Here is a 22,396-nt window from a genome sequence, read left to right as displayed (position 1 = left end):
GAGTCATTTCTTCCCACTTAGAAAAAAAAGAAAAAAACCCCACATAACTATTTAGTGGTTTCCATAGGAAAAATACTCGATAAGCAGAGAGCAGCGACTTTTAAAAGTCATTATCAATATACCATTTTGTCAGTCACAATGGAATTTGGATAGAACACTGCTGGGTGGCTAGGCTGGACTAAAGCCCCCTCCAGGGTTTACAGGGGCCGACCTCGTTTACCTGTTCCGGCAGGAAGGCCAAGGGCCTGGGTGCCCAGCTGCAAAGGGGGAACCGCATTTAAAGCCTGGGGCTCCTCCAGTCCCTGAGTCCTGGGGCAGGGCCCTGAGCCGAGCTCTCTGCACATTCTAGCTCTGAGGCTGCCCGGTGTAAACAGACTTCTGCACACCCGGCCTCCTCCCAAAGGCCTGCGGCAGCTCACACGAGAAATCTCTGACTGTCCTTTCTCCCGGGAACTGAAAAGAAACTTGCTCAAGGACTTCTGGTCAGAAATGCAGCGTCATCAGTGTTCTATTAGGATTCATTGAATGTATATTGTTGCCTTTATTTCTGAAGATTCCTAAGTGCTGAGACATGACTTAGTAGAGTCTCTCCGGGGTCCTGACAGGGTCCCTGTGAACGGGAGAATGCAGGTTTCACAAAAGAGAAAAGGGTGATTTTACAAAAATTTTATCAAACATTTGGGGATATTTCTTTCTTGTTCTTTTAAAGACAAATTCATAGTGACATTTTTATTTTTTTTTTATTTTTATAATGTTTATTTTGACAGAGAGAGAAAGAGCAGGGTGGGAGAGGGGCAGAGAGAGAGAGAGGGAGAGAGAGAATCCCAAGCAGGCTCCCTGCTTTCTACGTGGAGCATGATGCGGGCTCCGTCACAAGAACAGTGAGATCATGACCCGAGCTGAAATCAAGAGTCAGGCACTTAACCAACTGAGCCACCCAGGCACGCCCACAGTGACCTTTTTAAAAACCCAAATTAGAATTACACTGCTTGTGTTGATTTGCATCTTATACTTTTAGAATATCTTTCTATATCATTAAGTATTCTTTGAAAATGTAAATATATTAGCTACAAATATGTAAATTACAACACACCCCACGATAAAATACTAAATTTTTACATCTCTTAATGTTAAAGAATTTAGGAATGCTTCTACATCAAATGTTGTATTTTTCTCATCCCTTGAAAAAAATTACATAAGTTATGCTGAACATAAAATGTTATGGGCTTCTTTTTCCTGCCAAGTAGATCATGATAATTCTAAAATTGGGCAGAAGCATCTGAATGTGAGTCATTAGGCTGAGAAGAAAAAGAGAAAAAAGTAATAAAGTGCCTTCCCACAAACCTGAAGATCTGCACTATTGCTTGTATTTCACGGGCTGGAAACTAGGGATCTCGGCAAATGTTAAGTTGGATGATCTTCTAGAATCAACTAACCCTGAGTATTCATGATTCAGAACCTTCAGAACTGCTGTGTCAAGCGGCTGGATGGGAGGGGTGTTATCCTCAAATCAGTTTACCACAAAGATGAGGCAGACAGAAGGCACACACCGTCTAGTTCTGTTCTTTACTTATTCCGAGAACGGAAATACAGAAGAAAATCCTGTCTATAGGCTCTTAGAGAGGAGTCCTCTAAAAGCATTTGGTCAGCTGACCCAGAGAGAGATGGGTAGAAAGTCGATGAAAAATCTAGATTCTCTTTGTTTTTCAAGTATACAGACTTGGAAGTTTTTAGCAGCTTTACCCTGGATAAGAGTTTTCCTTGTTTAATACCAGTAGAACTTATACTGTATAACACGTAAGGAAATTAAGGAGAATGGAAAATAAAGAAGCAGCCTCTGTGAATTGGAGATATGGCCTTCTGATACAAAGATAAACAATTATCTGTCATAGAATTCTTATCATATGTTATTCCCTGCCCTAAACACTTTACGTGTATTAAATTCTCACACAACCAGTGGTAAATATCATCCTATCCTACAGCTGAGGAAGGAAAGACTGGAGGGCTGACTTCATTCATTCATTCTTTCATTACTCCCTCAGGTATTTGGCTCCTAAAGGGTGACCAGCACAGTTTGACTGAGGGAGATACTGTTAGGAATGGGCCATCATCGGGGCGCCTGGGTGGCTCAGTCGGTTGAGCGTCCGACTTCGGCTCGGGTCATGATCTCACAGCTTGTGAGTTCGAGCCCCGCGTCAGACTCTGTGCTGACAGCTCAGAGCCTTGAGCCTGCTTCTGTGTCTCTCTCTCTCTCTCTGCCCCTAACCCACTCACATTCTGTCTCTGTCTCTCTCAAAAATAAACATTAAAAAAAAAAATTAAAAAAAAAAAAAAAAGGAATGGGCCATCATCTCTGCCTCCTCCCAGAGCAAATGGGACTCACAGCTGGGATTTCCACTGTCTGCTTGTCTTCAAAGCCCTGAAAACCAACACTAAAAGTGCGATTTAATGACAAACCTGTGACATCTCCCAGGAGACCAGTAAATAACACTGCATCTTAATTTATTTTCTTCCTGATTTGAAAAGCGCCACGATTAACTTTAGAATTAGGAATTAAAATGATTAGTGCCATTGTCCACGATTTTGTGATGGCTAGGTGGATGCAGGAGGCAGCTGGTTAACCAGATTTAGAAATAAGGCCCCGTGGTTTCGCTAGTCAAAAATAGTCTTGTTGACCTCCACAGATGAGATAAGATTGCTCAAAAAGCAGTAGTAAAAGAAGTATTCACCAGTATTTACCTAGAACACAAGATTCACCATTGGTTTCAAAGTTAGATAGAATGGCAAAAACAGAACCTTAGCAAAATATTTTCAAGTGATCCCCAACCACAAATGCAGATTTTTGGCAAGCCAAGGGTCCTTATCAACCCCACAGCCAGGTGGAAACATTTGTCTGACAAATGGTAGGCGACAGATGATAGAACCAGAGCCTGAAAGCATGGATTCATGACCACACTCTTTCCACCACACCACCAACGAGCCTTTTTGAGGTAATACGGTCATTGGCATTATGTTGGATCTCTGGTCGCCACATGGTGGAGAGAATCTTAATTGAGTCCTACTGTTGGGCTGGTTGGATAGGCCCACAGACCTAGGAAACAAGCACGTTGTTTTTGGAATAAAAAATCTTCTTTTGAACATTCTAATAATGTTCACAAAAGTTATCCTCCATAGGTTTATGAAAACTCAAATTATATATAAGAAATTGACCATGTATACCTCAAGCCTTTTTTGTTTTGTTTTGTTTTTTAATATCAGACCCCTGGTCGAGGATTATGCCACCAGGATGGGTTTTACCTTAAAAGCCAATCATATTCCCACAAGAGTCACTTATCAAAGAAAGCATGAAACCTGCCTGGAGCAGATTCAGGGACAAACATTAACCAGTAATTCAAAACAGTGATTGAGGTGGTTTTATTTGGATTTAGTGATTTCTCTTGGACAAGCTATTCTTACTGTATCTTAAAATGTGTATCTTAAAGCCTGGCTTTATCAAAATAAAATAAGCCTAACCACGGGACATTATTTGGAAATCAAATTTTATTAATTGCATAATGGTTTAATAACCTAGCTAAATAAGGCTTATGTCCTCATCAACACATTTTATTTTTTTATTTATTTATTTTTTTTAATTTTCTTTTTCAACGGTTTTATTTATTTTTGGGACAGAGAGAGACAGAGCATGAACGGGGGAGGGGCAGAGAGAGAGGGAGACACAGAATCAGAAACAGGCTCCAGGCTCTGAGCCATCAGCCCAGAGCCTGACGCGGGGCTCGAACTCACGGACTGCGAGATCGTGACCTGGCTGAAGTCGGACGCTTAACCGACTGCGCCACCCAGGCGCCCCCCTCATCAACACATTTTAAAAGAAGCTGATTGAAGACAATCCCTCAGGCATTTCTTTCTTAATGCAGGTATGATCTGATAAAAGCCTTAATTTGGTAATCTGATAACAAAATTATTAAGTTTTCACTAATTTCAAAGAATCAAAAGTATTCAAATTCATAAAATTGACTCATCAAAAATGTCCTTACAATAGAGCATAATAAAGAGCCAACTACTGAACTTACTAACACCTTCCTAACTTCTTGTATGTGAGTACCATTACTTTGAGAGTAAGTCATCAGCACAATATGTTGACCCTGGGACTTTTTGAGTTAGCTGCAATTGTGACCGTAGAAGTAACAGGATCACGGGGCACCTGGTTAAGCATCCAACTCCCTGGTTTTTGCTCAGATCATCATCTTCCAGCCCATGAGATCTAGCCCCGAGTGAGGCTTTGAACTGGTAGAGCAGAGTCTGCGTGGGATTCTCTCTCCTCTCTCTCTCTCTCTCTCTCTCTCTCTCTCTCTCTGCCCTTCTCCCCTAACTCGCTCGCGTGCTCTCTCTCTCTCTCAAAATAAATAAATAACATTTAAAAAAAAAAGAAGTAATAGGATCATTCATGCAAATTGTGGACATTCCTTAATAATCTGTCCACTTTCCAGAGGAGAAGAGAATTCGCTTTGATGAAGCTATTTCTATCACATCAGTGTTGATAGAAATGAGTGACTCATTTAGTAACCATGGAGATAATGCCAAGGAGTATAAGAGAGGAACATGTGTGCGTACTTCCAGATGCTGCTGCTTTTGTGAAGGCATCTGTTCAGGGATCTAAATCTGCTACGAGCATATTTAACGTCTCTAAAACGAAACTCATTTGGTTTTGCTTTCCCTTCACACTTTTGTTGATTCTCTGTAGTAGCTTCAAGTAAATATAATACAAGGCAACCCAATACTTCACTCACAGGACCCTGTGTTCTTTCCAGAAATGTGTCTCATATTTAAAGATGGGTGTCCAAATGTGCTAAAAACAGACCCTCCTCCCAGACACATTTCTAATACTTCTATTTGTGAAATCTCTGGTCAATGTCCAGGCTCCCATACTATATTTATCCTTATCTTTATATTTATATTTATGTCTTTCTATTTTTTGCACCTGTTTCAATAAGTTTCTAATATATCAATCATATATACTTGTAGGACAAACAGTACAAAAAAATAAGCATCCAATCTCCCTATTGACTCAAGCTAAGTCTAGTCTGTGTGTGTGTGGCGGGGGGGGGGGGGGGGGGGGGGGGTGTATCAATCTCCTTCTATCTCTTTTTTTTCAACGTTTTTTTTTTTTATTTTTTTATTTATTTTTGGGACAGAGAGAGACAGAGCATGAACGGGGGAGGGGCAGAGAGAGAGGGAGACACAGAATCGGAAACAGGCTCCAGGCTCTGAGCCATCAGCCCAGAGCCCGACGCGGGGCTCGAGCTCACGGACCGCGAGATCGTGACCTGGCTGAAGTCGGACGCTTAACCGACTGCGCCACCCAGGCGCCCCTCCTTCTATCTCTTTAAATGTGGTTTCTAAAACTATCAATTATTCAGCTTAAGCAGCTCCTAACAAGTAAGCTTTGCTAGACTGAGTATTTAGGGGGACAGGTCTTTACAGAAATGACCATGAAAACTTTGGGTATTTTTCTATTTAAAATCAAATTCTGGGGCACCTGGGTGGCTCAGTCGGTTAAATATCCAACTTCAGCTTAGGTCATGATCTCGCAGTCTATGAGTTTGAGCCCCACATCGGGCTCTGTGCTGACAGCTCAGAGCCTAGAGCCTGCTTCGGATTCTGTGCCTCCCTCTCTCTCTGCCCCTCCCCTGCTCATACTCTTTCTCTCAAAAATGAATGAACGTTAAAAAAAAAAAAATTAAAATCAAATTCTACTAGTAGGTTGCTTTAATAATTCAGCAAGTATTTCCTGAAAGCCTACTATTTATGATTCACAATGAAGAATACAAAAGTGAATGAAGTATGGTACCTATCCTCAAAAAACAAAAACAAAAACAAAAAATAAATCAGACAAATGAAGTGGCTCAAAGACGTACATTCGCTTAAATGAGAGAGCAAGCCATTTATGTTGTTTACACAGGAGCTACTTCGAGATGAGCCTCTAAGAAATGGATATGATTTTAAGAGTAATTAAGAGTAATCCCAAGGCGCCTGGGTGGCGCAGTCGGTTAAGCGTCCGACTTCAGCCAGGTCACGATCTCGCGGTTCGTGAGTTCGAGCCCCGCGTCTGGCTCTGGGCTGATGGCTCGGAGCCTGGAGCCTGTTTCCGATTCTGTGTCTCCCTCTCTCTCTGCCCCTCCCCCGTTCATGCTCTGTCTCTCTCTGTCCCAAAAATAAATAAACGTTGGAAAAAAAAAAAAATTAAAAAAAAAAAAAGAGTAATCCCAATGGAGGAAACATATCACAAAAAAACGTGACTCAAAACCATATCTGCCGTGCCACCCCAGTCACGTGCTCTTGGGAGACAGGGACTTGTCTTGATTATTTTGGCACCTCTAAGACCCAAAACGATGTCAGGCACACGGCAGGCCCCCAGTTAAAATGTGTTCATAAAACTCAAAGGAAGTCTGAAACATAAAATGCATGTAAAAAGAAGCCGCAAAAGTCCAATTTTACTGAAGAACAGACTATAAGAAAGGAAATAGAGTATAACGTCCTGAAAATTAGGTTGGGAACATATTGTGCCGGGCTTGACTTGGAATTATTAATAGATAATGTGAAGTCACTGTTCCTTTTCAAAAGATTGACCTTGTAGCAACAGCACCATCCAATGGAGAGACTGGGGGGGGGGGGGCGGGTGTTGCAGGGGAGAGAGAGAGAGAGTGAGAGAGAGGGAGGGAGGGGGGTGCTGGGGAGAGAACTAGAGACAGAAAAACGAATGAAAAGATTAATATGATAACTTATTTGAGAAAATGAAATCGAAAGAAATGATGAGCCTGAAATTAATAGCAGTGGATATAAGTACTATATGAACCATAGCAAAGATCATAATAAAAACAAGAGCGGTTATTTCCTGATTAATGAGATCCAAGCACAAAGTTAGAATTTTGATTGATTACCTCTTGGGATTCTCACCACAGAATTGTTATACACAGTTTTTCTCGGTGAGGAAATTGAGGCTTGGAAAGATTAGGTAACTTCCTCAAGGTAGCACTCCTAGAGGCTATATTGGGAGGCTGTATTTTGTTTGATCCTCTGGAATAGACTTCTACATGGCAGGTGCCAGGAACCAACATTTAGAAGCTTTGTCAAATGCAGCTTGTCCTTTGAATAAAGATGATTAGCTAGAATTTCCAGCACCAGTGGAAATGATCCCAAGCTAGAATCTCTGCAGCACAGCGCTTTTTGCAGAGTAATTCCCATCCTTCTGTAACCACTGGATTATAGTAGGTTATAATGGTTTGTAGCTATTGACTCATGGAAGGCTGAAGTTCATTGTAAATATGAACAGGAGAAATGTTCAAAAATAGACGCCTAAATCTTTTTATGGAACTAATCAAAGATTTACTGTAATTGCTTTAAAAAGGGCTCTCCATTAAAATATAAACTGGCAACGGGGGCGCCTGGGTAGTTCGGTCGGTTAGGTGTCCACCTATGGCTCAGGTCATGATCTCGTGGTTTGTGAGTTCTAGTCCCATGTCGGGCTCTGTGCTGACAGCTCAGAGCCTGAAGCCTGCTTCAGATCCTGTGTCTCCCTCTCTCTCTGCCCTTCCCCTGCTCACGCTTTGTCTCTCTCAAAAAAATTAACGTTAAAAAAAATTTTAATAAAAAATAAATAAAATGTAAACTGGCAACACAATCTTATACCTGATTCATTTTTTTTTTTTTTAATGTATTGAGCATATAAGATGTGCCAGGTGCTGAACTGGATGCAATGAGAAATGTAGCATAAAAAAGAAATTAGCCGGGGCGCCTGGGTGGCGCAGTCGGTTAAGCGTCCGACTTCAGCCAGGTCACGATCATACAGTCCGTGAGTTCGAGCCCCGCGTCGGGCTCTGGGCTGATTCTGTGTCTCCCTCTCTCTCTGCCCCTCCCCCGTTCATGCTCTGTCTCTCTCTGTCCCAAAAATAAATAAACGTTGAAAAAAAAATTAAAAAAAAAAAAGAAATTAGCCTTCATCTCACAGATATTATATTGACAGAGACAGACAGACATGACATAGGGAAGAAGTATTCTAGTACCAACACGAAGAGTAATTATAGTCAGTACGCTGGACACATGAACAAGCTGGCTTGAGAGTCTCTGTGTTTGAGGCTACAAAAAATACATGCGTGATTTTTTCAGATACTATTTTTGACCAGGGGAAGACAAAATGTGTGTTACAGGGTTTAAACACATTAAAAGTATTTAAAAAAAAAAACACATAAAGAGATAGAAATTAATTCAGAGGTTGGGAAGCCTTGAAAACTGGTTGGGATTTGAGGAAATAAAAGGTTAAGGAAATTCCAAATCCAGATCAGGAAAATAGCATGGACATCATGGGGGATTCAGGAAGAGCAGAGAGACATAGGTGAAGTGAGGGATGAGGTGAAAATGATATTGAAAAAGGAGAATAGAGTCAGATCAGGTCACAGCCTTAAGGTCATTCTAGAGTGTCAGAAGTTGGCCTTTTTTATTTTTATTTATTTATTTATTTATTTATTTATTTATTTATTTATTTATTTTTAGTGTGTGTTTATTTTTTGAGACAGTGTGAGAGAGACAGAACGTGAGCAGGGGAGGGGCAGAGAGAGAGAGGGAGATGCAGAATCCGAAGCAGGCTCCTCCAGGCTCCGAGCTGTCAGCACAGAGCCCCATGCGGGGCTTGAATTCAGGAACCACGAGATCATGACCCGAGCTGAAGTCAGACGCTTAACCGACTGAGCCACCCAGGCGCCCCAGAAGTTGGCCCTTCTGATGACCAAGAGCCCCCATAAGTTTTGAAAGGAGGGAGTGAGGTAATTGGACTAGGTTTTAGGAAGAGTCCTCTAGCAACAGTATAAATGGTGGTGAAGAGAGGTGGGAAAGTTAAGTTAGGTACACCTACTTAAGATCCAAAAGACAAACTACAAACCTGATCATCAGCCAGCTCATAAGGACTCTGTCACAGAGATCAATTCTGCAAATATCACAGCACACCAGAAAATAATTGCTGTTGAAGGATAACTAGTTTCTTCTGGAAGCTATGAAGACCATTAACTAGCTGCTATTTTTTTTTCCTTTTTTCACTCTCTATGCATGAAAATATCCCAAGTATTCGATAAAAACACACAAAAGTTGTCCCAGCACTGCTTAAGATCTAAATTTACGGTGTCTTTTTCTCCCTAAAATACCCAAGCATCCTCAAAAAAAAGCCAAAGCAGCTATATGTAAGTCAAGGAACCAGGATCTTTTTAAGGTTTTTTTTTTTTTTTTTTTCCGAAAGAGAGAGAGAGAGAGCACAAATGGGGGAGGGGCAGAGAGAGAGGGAGAGAGAATCCCAAGCAGGCTCCACACACCGTCAGCGCAGAGCCCAACATGGGGCTCGAACCCACAAACCGTGAGATCCTGACCTGAGCCGAGATCAAGAGTCGGACGCTTAATCGACTGAGCCACCCAGGCACCCCGAGATCTTTTTCATACTAAGCTTGGGGTGTGAACTTGGAGGTTGAAACCATGAAAAGCTAACTTCTCAGAAGTGCTTCCTGCTGTCCAGCTGTAAAGGAATTGGCATATGCAAGAGAGGAGCAAAATTAACTTGGGAGTATCAGTGTTCGCGAACATACTAAAAACCATGAAGACTATACCTTTTTAGGTGTCTGGCTTTGTGTACAAGGCATAACAAGAACAGGGTGAAGTGAGTCAAGTGGTTGTAAATATGTAGCTATAACACTGCTGGAGTCTAGCTTAATATACTACAGCTGCTCTCTCTTCACTCCTCACGACCCAGGACCTTGACATTCACTGAAGCTAGGTCAACGTCCTGCTCTATGGCTGTGAGCTCCAGTGGTTCCTCAAAGGCCCTACAGAGATAACTGAACTAGAAAGACACACGCTTAAAAAAGATGCACTAGATAATTCCAAAGACACACTTCCCACGTGGAGCCCCCGGTTGTCTGCGCCTTAACAAATACTGGAAATTATTCTAAGGAAATGAACAGAATAAGGCTCAGAATACTGTTGGAGGCAAATCCGTGTCTCTGCTTTTTATGGGTATTGAGCCTTCTTTGTATCGGCCTGTTGGGTCTTTTTTCTTTTTTTCCCTCCTAGCTTCCCTTGAAAACTCACAGCTATTTTCTCAGGATCCTCCTAGAAATAAATCACTCTTGTTAACATATGTCGCTTAGGTTTAAGCTCATTAAAACATACCCATTCTATGGGATCCATAATTCAAACTAAGTTGGTACTTATTCTCCAAAAACATAAGACTGTTTTCAACGTTCTGAAAGGAGACGGAGCCAAAGAGGCTTTTTCTGTTTTCAGTGAAGTTGCTGCTATGCCACAGCGAAAAGGTATCTGTGTTATTTCAGGTGCTCGCTTTTATGGCCAAAGTTGTGCCCAAAATACAATATGCCTTTAAATGGCTCTGGGATTGATTAATTTCTCAGATGTTCTCCTTCCCCCCCCCTATGATGATGTGGATTCAGCTCTGGCCCACTTCAACTATTAAATTAAATTATACTAAATCTTTAGAAAACTGGTTATTTTCCTGCACTTAGGGTACCCATTTTGGGTAGAGCTTTAAGTAACATTAACGGGGTGTAAGAGGTCAGGCTAACAGACACTACATATCAAAGGTGTTCTCAATACGTCACCCTTTAGTAAAAGAAAAAGGAAACAGAGTTGTTAGGGCTGACCTAGGGATGAAGGGAAAGGTCCCTTATTGTTTCTTCAAGTCCTACTCTTCCAAAATTTTTTCAAAATTCTGACCCAGAATAACTACAGTTCCAGCCCTGGTTATGTTTCATCACCAATCACAAAGCTTACCCATTTCATCACCTTATCTGCCCTCCCCCGCCCCTCACTGGTCAACCATGATCTCCTTTTCATTTATTTTTTCAGGGCTGTTGTGAAGGGTGATTAGTCCAACATCTCTTACATTAACTCATGACCCTTTAGCAGGTATCAGTGGTATCCATTTTTATAATGACCCGGGGCTCAAATTATTGTTTTGGCTCAAAGCTAAAGAACTTCTCATTTTCCTCCCTTATGACACTTTGCTACACATTGATAAGGTTGTTTTGGAGGAAAATTATGATCTCACATAATAGTTTCCTCTGACTGGACCTAATTATAAGAAACAAAAGTCTGTAATTTCTAAGAGGAAGACCTCAGTTCTCTGGAGCAGGCCCCTTCCTCAAGTGATTGATTTAGTCTCCTAAAACAGCTCCTCTTTTCTCCACAGCATTGTTAAACACAAACTATTTTGCTCTTGCATAAAGCTCTGGTATTTTCTTATTCTACTTTACAGTAAAGTATTTGGCTTCTTTGAAACTGTGGTCTAGGGTTCATCTTCTGGTTACACCAAAAAAATTCTTTCTCCATAGCGTTTGCCTCCCAACCTCATTTACATTTCGCGTCTGGATCAAAATTCCATGTGAATGTGAGAAAACAGAGTTCTGTCTTTTACTGGCTGCTCCAGAATTTGCTTACACACGCTTCAGAAGACTTCGCTGCTACCTGTGCTGTATTCTTACAGAAAGTCAATCACCACCGTGTTCTCGTCTACAAAACGATGACACACCGAATGTCCCCATCACACTTAAAGAGCAGGAGAATTAGGAAGTTGGTTTTCATTGCAATTCATTTTTTGGTTCAAGGTGTATTTTGTTCTAGACTGTCTCTTATTAGCCTGACTGATGTCATGAGGTAGACAGACCAGGACGTTTAGCACCATTCCCATGGCAAAGGGGAGAAAATGGAAGCCAGGGTAGACAAAGTGACATGCCTCCAGTCACATGGATGAGTAGACGTTGGAAACCTTGGCTGAAGTTTAAGCTGCTCCCCCACCCCCAGCTTCACTGAGGTATAACTGACAAATAAAATTATGAGATATTTAAAGCATACAACATGACGATTTGATGCACACACTGTGAAAGGATTCCCCCACAGAGTTAATTAACACATCCATCACCTCACATGCTTCCCCCCTTCTTTTTTTTTTTTTTTTTTTTTTTTTTTGGTGCTATCAATTCAGTTCAGAATCTGAAGAGCCTTTAAAGCCTGATTCCATGTCCCTCATCCCACAATGCCTCATTCCAAGGGACAGATTTATCGACAGCTCCACGGTGAAAAAATAGTAATTCATTCTTTGAGATGATACTGTAAATATCTTTCAAAAACGCAGGGCACATATTCTCCAGGTCTCAAAATCAAAGGACAATAAACAAAATGTCTTCCGGCACCCAGTACAGTTTTCTCCTAAGGTGGGTTGGCAAGGAACACCTGCGAGCCGGGCCCACCCTCTTCGATACAAGGAAGCTTTTGCCTTTTTTTGACAGAGATATACTTCTGGAATTTTTTTTAGAGAATGTCTAGGAATGCTAACGTTGTCCCTATTTCTGCGTGGTAAAGACAAAAGGCATTATACACACAATGTATTATATACAAAGTAAAATACAATTTGACTCAACAACTCGTTACAGCGATTCTCTCACTGGTAAAAAAGTTTACATTATGTGTGAATAACCAGAATCTACTGGTATCAACTCAGGAAAAATGAGGAATTTAAGCCTTTTTTCGCCAATTTATTTTCTAAACTACAGAATAAATAATTTCGTTCCCTGTAACACATTCCATGGATATTTCATCTTTTATGGCTTGGACTCCCTCAACCTTCAGTTAATTTTTACCAGAAATGATCAATAAGGGGACAAATATTGGGCTTTGGGTGCTTTATATTTAAAGGCTTTACAGATTTACAAATTCCATCTTATTAATATCATATTACTGTTCATTGTGCCTGAGGCTCTTTCTTGAGCTACTGAATCATTTTAAACTCTACTGAAATGTCTCTTTAAATGTATTGTTATCATTAGTGATTAACAAGGTGTGTCTGGAAACTTAGAAATCAAATTTTACATATAATTTAGGCACTTGTTTTCAAATTGTTCATTTCAGGAATTCGGTTAAATGCATGGTGATGTTAAAAATTAATGCAGCTCTGTGAATGTCTTTTGAGTATTTCTTGAACAAAGGCTCAGCAAGGACTGTTTCAATGTGTAAAACTCTGTGTTTAGTCTTTGGGATAGAAAACTACAGAACGTGGAATGTATGTCTTGTTCTTGTCAAGGAATTTGTAGTCCAGTGGAGATGATAAAGCATTCAAGGAAGGAAAAAAGAAAGAAAGGAAGGAAGGAAGGAAGGAAAGGAGAGAGGGAGGAATGGAGGGAGGAAATTAGATCTTCAAAAGCAGCACAGGGGCATGGTGCCACCAGGAATATGTTTACTAGCCAACATTTCAACATGTGACAGAAGGAAAACAAAATTTACCAAAAATTCACAGACATTCTCCTTGTAACTATGCATAAATTGAATGAGATTATTATAATGTGTTGGATTCCAAGTGTCCAGTCCATTCATTGGGATAAAAGCTCAGGCCTGTTACAGAGATCCAAAAGCAATAGAGGCTTAAACGAGAGATATTTATTGCCCACTCATGTAAAAGTACAAATTGGTAACACAAGAGGAGTAGGTCCATAATTATCAGACACCTAGGCTCCTTCCTCCCCACTCAACACACGGCTTCCCTTTTATGTTCAAGATGGCTGTTCCAGAGCCTAACACCTCTCCCCAGAGAGGAGAAAAGGGGAAAGTAGTTGGAATGTCCTTTCCCTTTAAGGCCACGGCTCCTTGGAGGGCACACCCATCATTTCCTCTCAAACTCACCAACCAAAATTTGATAGCAAAGCAAGGGAAACAGAAATGTCGTCTTTGTCTGGCTAAAGCCATGTGCCCGGTTAAACTTCTAGTACAAGGTAAGAAGGTTGGGTATGTGGGGACAACTCTCTCTGCCATGGGTAGTAACCAGGCTGTCGTCCTCCACTGCAGAGCTCAGCTGTTAGGTATAAGAGGGGATTTGGGGTTTTTGGTTTTTGCTTTAATCACGTAGTCCTAGGGCTTTCATTTTCAAAAGAGATTAGAAATGCATCTTGGATGATTTCACAATCAAAGGAGGATTTCTCACCTTGTCAAGCGCTACTCATTTGCAGCTGAAAGCTAACACCTTATGCCAAGCTAGTCAGCGCCAAATACAATTAATTAGATTAAGCTTGTCGCTAAAATACCGAGACAAATGGCTTGAAACATGGCACTTTCTCCCTTTGCCTTTTTCCCCCTCATCTGGTTTATTTACAATAAAAAAGTAGGTTGCAGGATGAAGTTGCAGAAACTGATCCTTATTAACTGTTACTCTATATATCACATAACTGATAACAGAATGCTGGAGAGAAAAACGTATCTGAATTGTGTTAGCATAGACTGCCCTACCCTGGATCACATTTAATAATTGATTACAGTGTACCGTTCATGGTGGTTTGAGAGTCTCCATAAAAATAATACCGGCAAGCCTGTTGACGTCATTCTCCTCAGAGCCTTCTCGATTTAGTACCAGAGCTGTGACTCGCACCTGCTGCTTCTCCAAACCAGAAACACTGAATTTTCCTTTTGCATTTTTCTTGGTAACCTCTCTCGAAGAAAGTGATTTGCCGGGGCAGTTTTTTAAGTGCACCATTTAAACAACTCTATCGCACACTTTGCTTTACACAATAGGCAACAGATAGGCTGTTCTATTGTAAACCAGATTCTATTTTAGAGTCATTGGGCGATCTTGCTATTTAACAGGATCTGATAATCCATTTATGGAGCGTATTACTCGTTTATAGAGCAAAAGGAGGTCATCTAACTGTTTCTGATTTGCAACTCTGGGTTCCCACATGACAGATTTGCCCAGAGCTCACCTGCAAAGGAAACTAGAGCAGACGCGGCTCTTATAAAGACAGATCATAAAATTACAAAAATGTGGAGATCAAAGAGACAGTGTCCAACTACCTCGTTTGCAAATGAGGAAATGGAAGTCCACAAAGGCCCAAAGATCCCTGAGGACACCCACCCAGTTAGCGACCAGAACCTGGAGCTCCCAAATCCCAGAGGTCTGTACATTCTGTTGCTCAACACTCAGGCAAACGCGAGGTTCAAGTGTCATAAACATAGATGCCCTTGCTCACAGGATCTGCTTAATAAGTGGCCAGCCTTAGGTAGCCTGAGGCGCAGATACACCAAATTATTGAGAAGAGGGTGGTAACCCACAACTAACAAGACAGCAGACTTAAGAAAACCTCAGCTTTCTCTTTGCTTCCTTGAATTTTTCCTGCTTTTGTTCATTTCCCCTATTTATCTAAACCTGTGGCTTCTCAACTTTTTCAGGTTTCATATACCTGATCCTCAAGCTCTCAGGTGGTGTTAAACTTGTTCAGGATGCAGTAAAATAATGTTAAAAATACTAATAATCGTAGTGAAAATGATAGCTTATCTTATGGCCCCTTAAACATTTTTGCGTATCAGGCACTTTGCTAAGAATAATATTTTCTAAGTATATTACGTATATTATTTCACTGTAATTATATAGGTCAACTCCTACATTGATCCTAAGAAGTCTATACTATTATTTTCCCCCATTTTATAGGAATGGAAACTGAGGCACAGAGGATGTAAGTAATTCAGTCCAATTCACACAGCCAGTAAGTAGTTATTATTTAAAACCGGGTTGTCACTTTTAACCACTATATTGGCTATCACAGAAAAACAATTACATGGCACATAACTGTATGTCCAGGAGATGGTATGGCGTAAGAAAATGAGCCCTGGTGTTGGGGCCAGAAGAGTTAGTCTTTTCTCTTTTTATTTTACCTCTATCCAGAGGTTTGAGCTTAATTAAACTCCTCCGTTGCTGGCCCTTTACCTCTTTTGACCCATGCCAGGTGCCTACCGATATGTGTAAGCACTTCTTTTAAACCATAAGCCATTCACCATACCTATGCATAATACTATTTTTTAAGAAACTGCTAAAAACTCATGACTTGGTTTGATTAAACAAATATGTAGGAAGCATTGGTCACGTGCTGACTACCATTGACATGTAATTGGTCTTAGTAACAATTCTTTTCTTTTTTAATGTTTGTTTATTTTTGAGAGAGAGAGAGGGAGCACAAGCGGGGGAAGGGCAGAAAGAGAGGGAGACACAGAATCCGGAGCAGGCTCCAGGCTCTGAGCTGTCAGCATCAGCACAGAGCCCGACCCAGGACTTGAATTCACCAACTGCGAGATCATGACCTGAGCTGAAGTCAGACGCTCAACTGACTGAGCCACCCAATCGCCCCTCAGATAACAATTCTTATACCGCATAGATCTTTTTGGCTCCCTTGATCTCCTTGTATGCAAAATAGTCCAGGTTTCAATACCTCACTGCAAGTAACAGGAAAACATTATTCTTAAGCAATCACTGCCTTTTTTTTTTTTTTTTTTTAACTTTTGGCATTTTGACAGTGGGGCGGTTATGCCCTATAATCAAAGGAAAACATAAACCGGTCATCTCCTAGCAACTCACTGAAGATTACTCTCAGGGAATAATTTGTGTGGCTGAATCTGGGAGCAGATAACTTTGAACTCTGAAGCCAGGAGAACGCCTGCACTGGCCATTAACTCTTCTCAGTATGTTGCAAATACAGTGAACCTGTTTTTGATGGTGTTGCAGGAAGAATGCACACGACAATATTCCAAGCATGGGCAGTTTGATGTGAAAGAAACCGAAGAGTTTTATAATCTTTTTTTGCTGTTGTTAAAAACCTAATTGCAATTAAATGTCACTAGTAATCAAGATCATTTTGCTGCTCTGCAGTTTCCCCTTCCCAGAGCCAGTTCCCCAGCTCTCTCCTATAAAGGGATCATGGCATCCTTACCTTCCCTGATATCTTCTCCCAGTGGGCTTCTTATCTGCCTGCACAGTCGGGTGTGCTGGTGAGACCCGTCAATCAAAACAGTTTCCCAGTCAGTCTCAGGAAGCCGCTGTTCTTAGAGCCTTAATGTACAAAATAAAGGTGCAATCAACACAGATTCTACTCAGCCATCTGTGCAGGAAAGAAACAAATGTGACTTTAGAAGGGTTTATTTCATGTCTTCAAACCAAGATTTAGTACATTCCTAAAATAATTAGTTTATAAAAAGAGGAGACCTGACTAGAGAATTCATCTGAACAAATGACCACGGCAAGAAAGGGAACCCTATCTGAAATCATGCAGCCACTAGTCACAAGTATCACCATCAAAGGAACACTGACTCTTTAATAGCAGTAGTAGTAACATTTGTGGCATTATGTGCCAGACCTACTTCTAAGTGCTTTGTGCATATTAATCATTGGCTCCTTCAACAACTCTAGGAGGTTGGCACCATTGTTATCCCTATTTATAGAGGAAGAAACTTTGTAGGTTCAGAGAGAGGATATGTTGCCTGAAGTTATCCACGTGGATATGGTAGAATGAGCTTTTAACCCAGTTGGATTGGGCCCAAAGTCTGCGCTCTGGATCACCAACTAGCCTGTCCCCGCAGTAGACATTATCAGATACCAGTCCCATCGCTCCGTCAGGAAACAAGGCAGAAGGTGATGCTACCTACGGTTCTTGACAAGAGCCCATAAGTTGGATCATAACATTAGTTCTGAAATGCTTTTTCTACAAAATCTCCTGATGATAAAGAAATCGTGTCTGTTTCTATTTATTCTGAAGAGGAAGAAGACTGCTTTCTTTTAGGTCTCTGGCTTGTGTTTTGCATATAGAAACGCAACCTCACTTTGAGCAGACTAAAGAAATATAATGGACTTTTGGTTTGCTCAGTATTCTTCAGCACTTGCATTATAGGACGTTGTAGAGTGAACGTGACTAGTCTTTTAAAAAAATATATTCTATTACATATCCCAGAAACATTTACTGAGCAGTTAGTATTTGTCATTTATCTATTGAGCACTTAGATAGTTTTCATTTATTACCTCTGAGCTGTGTCCTTAATCCATTCATAGCCAAGAAAGGGAAACATGAATGAAGCTGTCACTCATGCATACTTCCCAAGGATTTTGATTCTGTCTACATTTTCCATCTTTTGCATTTTAAATTGTTGAGCCCGGAAATTTCCTACTCATTAAATAAAATCGTTTTTAATCTACTGTTATGAAAAAAAATTGTTTTTAAATTCAATGGAGTGCCTTTTAATCCTGGTAAGTTAGGGCTTAGGAAAAAAGTAGTTAACGTTACCAACGCTTTTTCTGATTTTAAAATGTCAGTCCCATTTTTCTGCCTTCATTCTTTTGCATTTAATTTAAAATTTTTCTTCCTTAACCTGAAAAGTTACATTATTTTGTTTTACATCTGTCCCTTTGACCTTGTTACATGCCTTTTCACAACTTTGTTATCTCTTTCTCAGAATGCAGGAATATTTCTTGGAGAGAAAAGCTGTAAATTGCTAGAGACTAAGTTAGTATTAAAACAGAATGAATTTTGTTAAATCATCCCCGTTTTGCATTATTGCCTGGGATAATCCCTCTTTATCCCTGTGAAGTCAGCATAAATATTCATGACACCCCCTTTTACTCTTAGTATTGCTCTCTCAAATTAGGTAGGCATGCTTTCCAAAAGTGGTATAAAGCTAATGGTTAAGTAAAATAAATGTGTTTTTATTTGCAAACAAACTCTTGTAGATATACTAGAAAACACTGATAATTTCCTAAAACCCATCATGAAAAACGCCACTGTAAAGCAGATTATTTTTTAAATGATGATTTACAAGCCTTTAAATTGTGGTCCCAAACCGCAATTCCTTATCTTTTCATGGAGTCATGTGCTCTGAAAATGACTTCTAAGTGAAAGTTTAAAATGATTTGCGACACAGAGACAGCAAGATGGCATTACGGACATTCCCCCCTCACCCTCAGGGGACACCATCCCAGACCTCCCGTGGATGCCTGAAACCGTAGACAGTCCCCAACCTTATATATACTATATTTTTTCCTCTGTGTACACATCTATGATAAAGTTTCATTTCTAAATGAGGCACAGAAAGAAATTAACAACAGTAATAAAATAGAACAGTTATAACAACATATTGTAATAAAAGGTATGTGAATGTGGTCTCTCTCTCTTTCTCTCTCTCTCTCTCTCTCTCTCTCTCTCAAAATATCTTATTGTCCTGCACTCACCCTCCTGGGGCTGAGGTGAGATGAGAAAATGCCCACCCAACAAGACGAAGTGAGGAGAATGACGCAGGCCTGTGACGTAATATTAGGCGACTATTGACCAGAGGCTACGTCACAAGGAGGGACACCTGCTTCCAGAAGGCGGTGGACCCTGTAACTGAATTGAGGGAAAGCAACACACAGATAAGGAGGGGGCGGAGCTACAGTAGTTACAGCTGTTTGAAATTACCTCTGTGCAAATTTTAGTTTACAAGTTCTGGGTGCTGACGAGATAGAAAAGAGCCTAAAGCAAATTTAAATAGGGAGAGAGAAACATTAAGTTTGCTCAACCTGCCGTTATTCTGCACTCGGTCAGCTCAGTGTACTGGTAAGGGTCAAGTATAGACCAACTGTAGCGTCAGAGGCTAGCTAGCAGACCGGTGGCATGCTTTGAGATTTACTGTAAGACCCTGCTCAGAAATATCCTACACTCCAATCTGCTGGCTCCTCCGATGGTTTGAAACACTATTCTGGAAAGAAATCGAAGACAAATCGTTCAAATGCATGTGTTAATTGTGTACCTCATTATTCAAAATCTTAATAAAACTAAAGGAAATTAAATGTAACATAGGAAATCAGCCACGTCTACAACCAAGTAGGGAAACCTGTTACCACCAAGAAAGTAACCTTTTCGTTCGTTATACCTAGGAGAGGTGGCAGCTGTTCGGTCACATTTACAGGATTGAAAATTCAGATCCTGAGTAGTGGTGGTGACTCCAAATTTCACTGAATTACGTCAGCACTGTTTGCAATCAATGCCCATGATCAGAGTCCAAAGTCTGATCATGATGTCTGTCTAGTTTCACATGAGAATACAACAAAGGCAAATAATGGTGTTTAGTATGAACATGTGGCAATATTAATTTATGTAATGCTGAAATAGAATGATAGGGGAGCAATTAGCAAGTGATGATTATAGTTTCTATTGTTCAAGTTATAAAGCACTGACTTGTTCCACTCTTTGATTTTCTTTTGTGCTCTCGTCCACAACGGCTAGGTTTCCACAGCCGCCTAAGGGCTAAAGTGGATAAAGCTGCCTAAGTGGTAAAAGTGGGTAAAGCTGACTACCTGTCTGAATTTCCTAAGGGAAAAAAAATATATTGACTTTAGTCATCTGTAATATTCATCCTTTCCCCTAACTACCCTGTGTGGGGCCACAAGATGCCATTGTGCAGGTGGGATCTCTGTAGGCTCCACCCCATGACTGAATTTCCTGACTCTGAATCACATTCTCCCCATAATGGTCCTGGTTTTCTGAGCTTACATTCTCATGGTGGGAAAGAGATAATAAACATGTAAGATGCGAGATGGTGAGAAGTGCTCTGAAGAAAAAAAAAAAAAACTTTCGAAGGGTAAAGGAAATACTGAGGCGGGCATTATATATATGGGCGGAGGGGGGTTATGGCAGGTGTCTCTGAGAAAGTGGCATTTGAGCACAGACCTGGAGAACCAAAGGAATTCATAGAGGCAGGGTCCCAAGCAGTGGCAGACTGTGGGATCGCTGTGGGCTTGGCATGTCCCAGAAGTGGTGAGATGGTCAGCAAGCCTGGGGCGGGGGAGCATGGAGGGTGGGTGGTAGCAATGAAGCTAGGGGTATCATGAGGGCCCAGGGCATGGAGAACCTTGCAGGCCATGGTAAGGATGGGCGATGGGAGGCCATGGAAGGGTTTTGAACAGCTGGATGAGTGCTCGCTCTCAGATTTTGGAGACTTCATTCTCAGTACTTAGGGAATAGAGTGTGAGTGGACGAAGGGAGACCAGTTGTAAGGCTACTGGAATAGTTCAGACTTAAATTCAGGTTGAAGGTGTTAGTGGAGAAGGTGACGAGGAGGATTTGGATTCTGGATACAGTTTGAAGGCAGAGATAGTAGGATTTGCTCGTAAATGCAAGAAAAAAACGAGCTGTATCCTGTCGCTTGGCTATAGGTTGGCCTGGGCAACTGAAATGGTGATGTTTGCAGAGAAGTGAAATGCTGCAGGAAAGGGTAGGAGAGGGGGCAGTGGAGGGGCCAGGGTGACTGAAGGGCCCCCGGTGGACACTTGCCATGTCCAAGTGGACATCGTGGGTAGGCAGTTCACATTCCAAGTCTGGGATTTGGAGGACAGGTCAGGACTTGAGAGAGAAATTTAGGGATCTTCAAATAGCTCTAATTTAGGTTCTATAGCCCCTCCTTCAAGCATATTCATATCTTACTCTGTGACTGCCTTAAGTACGGTCACCTGAACCCCAAATAAGTTTGGGAACTTTGCTTACATTCTTATGGTGGAAAAGAGATAATAAACACGTAAGAAGAGAGATGGTAAGAAGTGCTCCAGAGTGTAGATCCAGTTGTGTTCAAAAAAAAGAAAAAAATAATACAAAGAGATGACGGGAGGGGAAAACACGGAGAGGGTGGGAGGAGCCCAAAGACAGGCTTCCCCGGCTCTGCAATTTCTGTAGGGTTTTTTGTCCCTCAGAACTCACTCGGGTGATGCCGTACGGCAAGAGTCCGTGTGAACTGAAACACTGGTGAGACCTATAACGTTCTACAAATTTCTCTAGTCAAACTTGAGAAACTAAACACCTATACTAAAAAGTTGGCTAGATCAGTTATGCAATTCGATCTTAACTGTAGAAGGTATCAAACCGGTGTTAACATAATCCCAAATATCTAATTAGTAGGATTCTTATTATGTGTTGGACATATTGATTTGCAATTTGCTAATGGAGCGAGGACTCGGTCTGGTGCCTCTCGAAGGCCTAGCAATGTTCACCCAAAGAACTTGGTTTCTCTGTGCCCCACCGGGCAGCACGGTCTACACACATCTCCACTAGCAGTGTGTCCCCTGGTGTCCCAAACAGTATGGGCAGCAGACTGGCCAGTGCTCACGTCGGCCGGTAGCAGCCACCGCTAACACACAACTCAAGTTCCTCAGCTGGAAAAATGGGGGCTGTGTAAGGCAGCTGTATAACGTGCACAGAACACAAAAAGAAAAAGAAAAAATGATTCAGTGTGGGACACTAACAAGCATAATACAAGTAGAGGCACCGTGCCATAATGTGGGAAAGAACTTAAGTGGTAAATGCAGCAGAAAGCATATTCAACCCATCTTGAAAATTTGGGGTAAATAAATGTTTTCACTCTTATGTGGATCCTGAGAAACTTAACAGAAGACCATGGGGGAGGGGAAGGAAAAAAAAAAGAGAGACGGAGGGAGCCAAACCATAAGAGACTCTTAAAAATGGAGAATAAACTGAGGGTTGATGGGGGGTGGGAGGGAGGGGAGGGTGGGTGATGGGCA

General features: G+C 41.2%; 1 protein-coding gene and 1 long non-coding RNA gene across 52 annotated transcripts in view; one reads left to right on the top strand and one right to left on the bottom strand.

Annotated features, from left to right (window-relative positions):
* Positions 1–22,396, top strand: part of SORBS2 (sorbin and SH3 domain containing 2) — a 348,480-nt gene that overhangs the window by 205,459 nt on the left and 120,625 nt on the right. The gene's annotated exons all lie outside the window — the stretch shown is intronic.
* The window catches only part of LOC123585606, a 191,415-nt gene continuing 185,129 nt past the window's right edge, over positions 16,111–22,396 (bottom strand). For 2 of the 3 annotated variants that reach the window (XR_006706311.1, XR_006706309.1), the window contains one exon: positions 16,309–16,912. This is a non-coding gene — a long non-coding RNA (uncharacterized LOC123585606). The other variant, XR_006706313.1, reaches the window with a different exon arrangement.

The sequence above is a fragment of the Leopardus geoffroyi genome, chromosome B1, assembly GCF_018350155.1.
Source record: "Leopardus geoffroyi isolate Oge1 chromosome B1, O.geoffroyi_Oge1_pat1.0, whole genome shotgun sequence".
Lineage (NCBI taxonomy): Eukaryota > Metazoa > Chordata > Mammalia > Carnivora > Felidae > Leopardus > Leopardus geoffroyi.
Note: the sequence above shows the minus strand (reverse complement) of the source record. Positions and strands in the feature narration are given on the sequence as shown.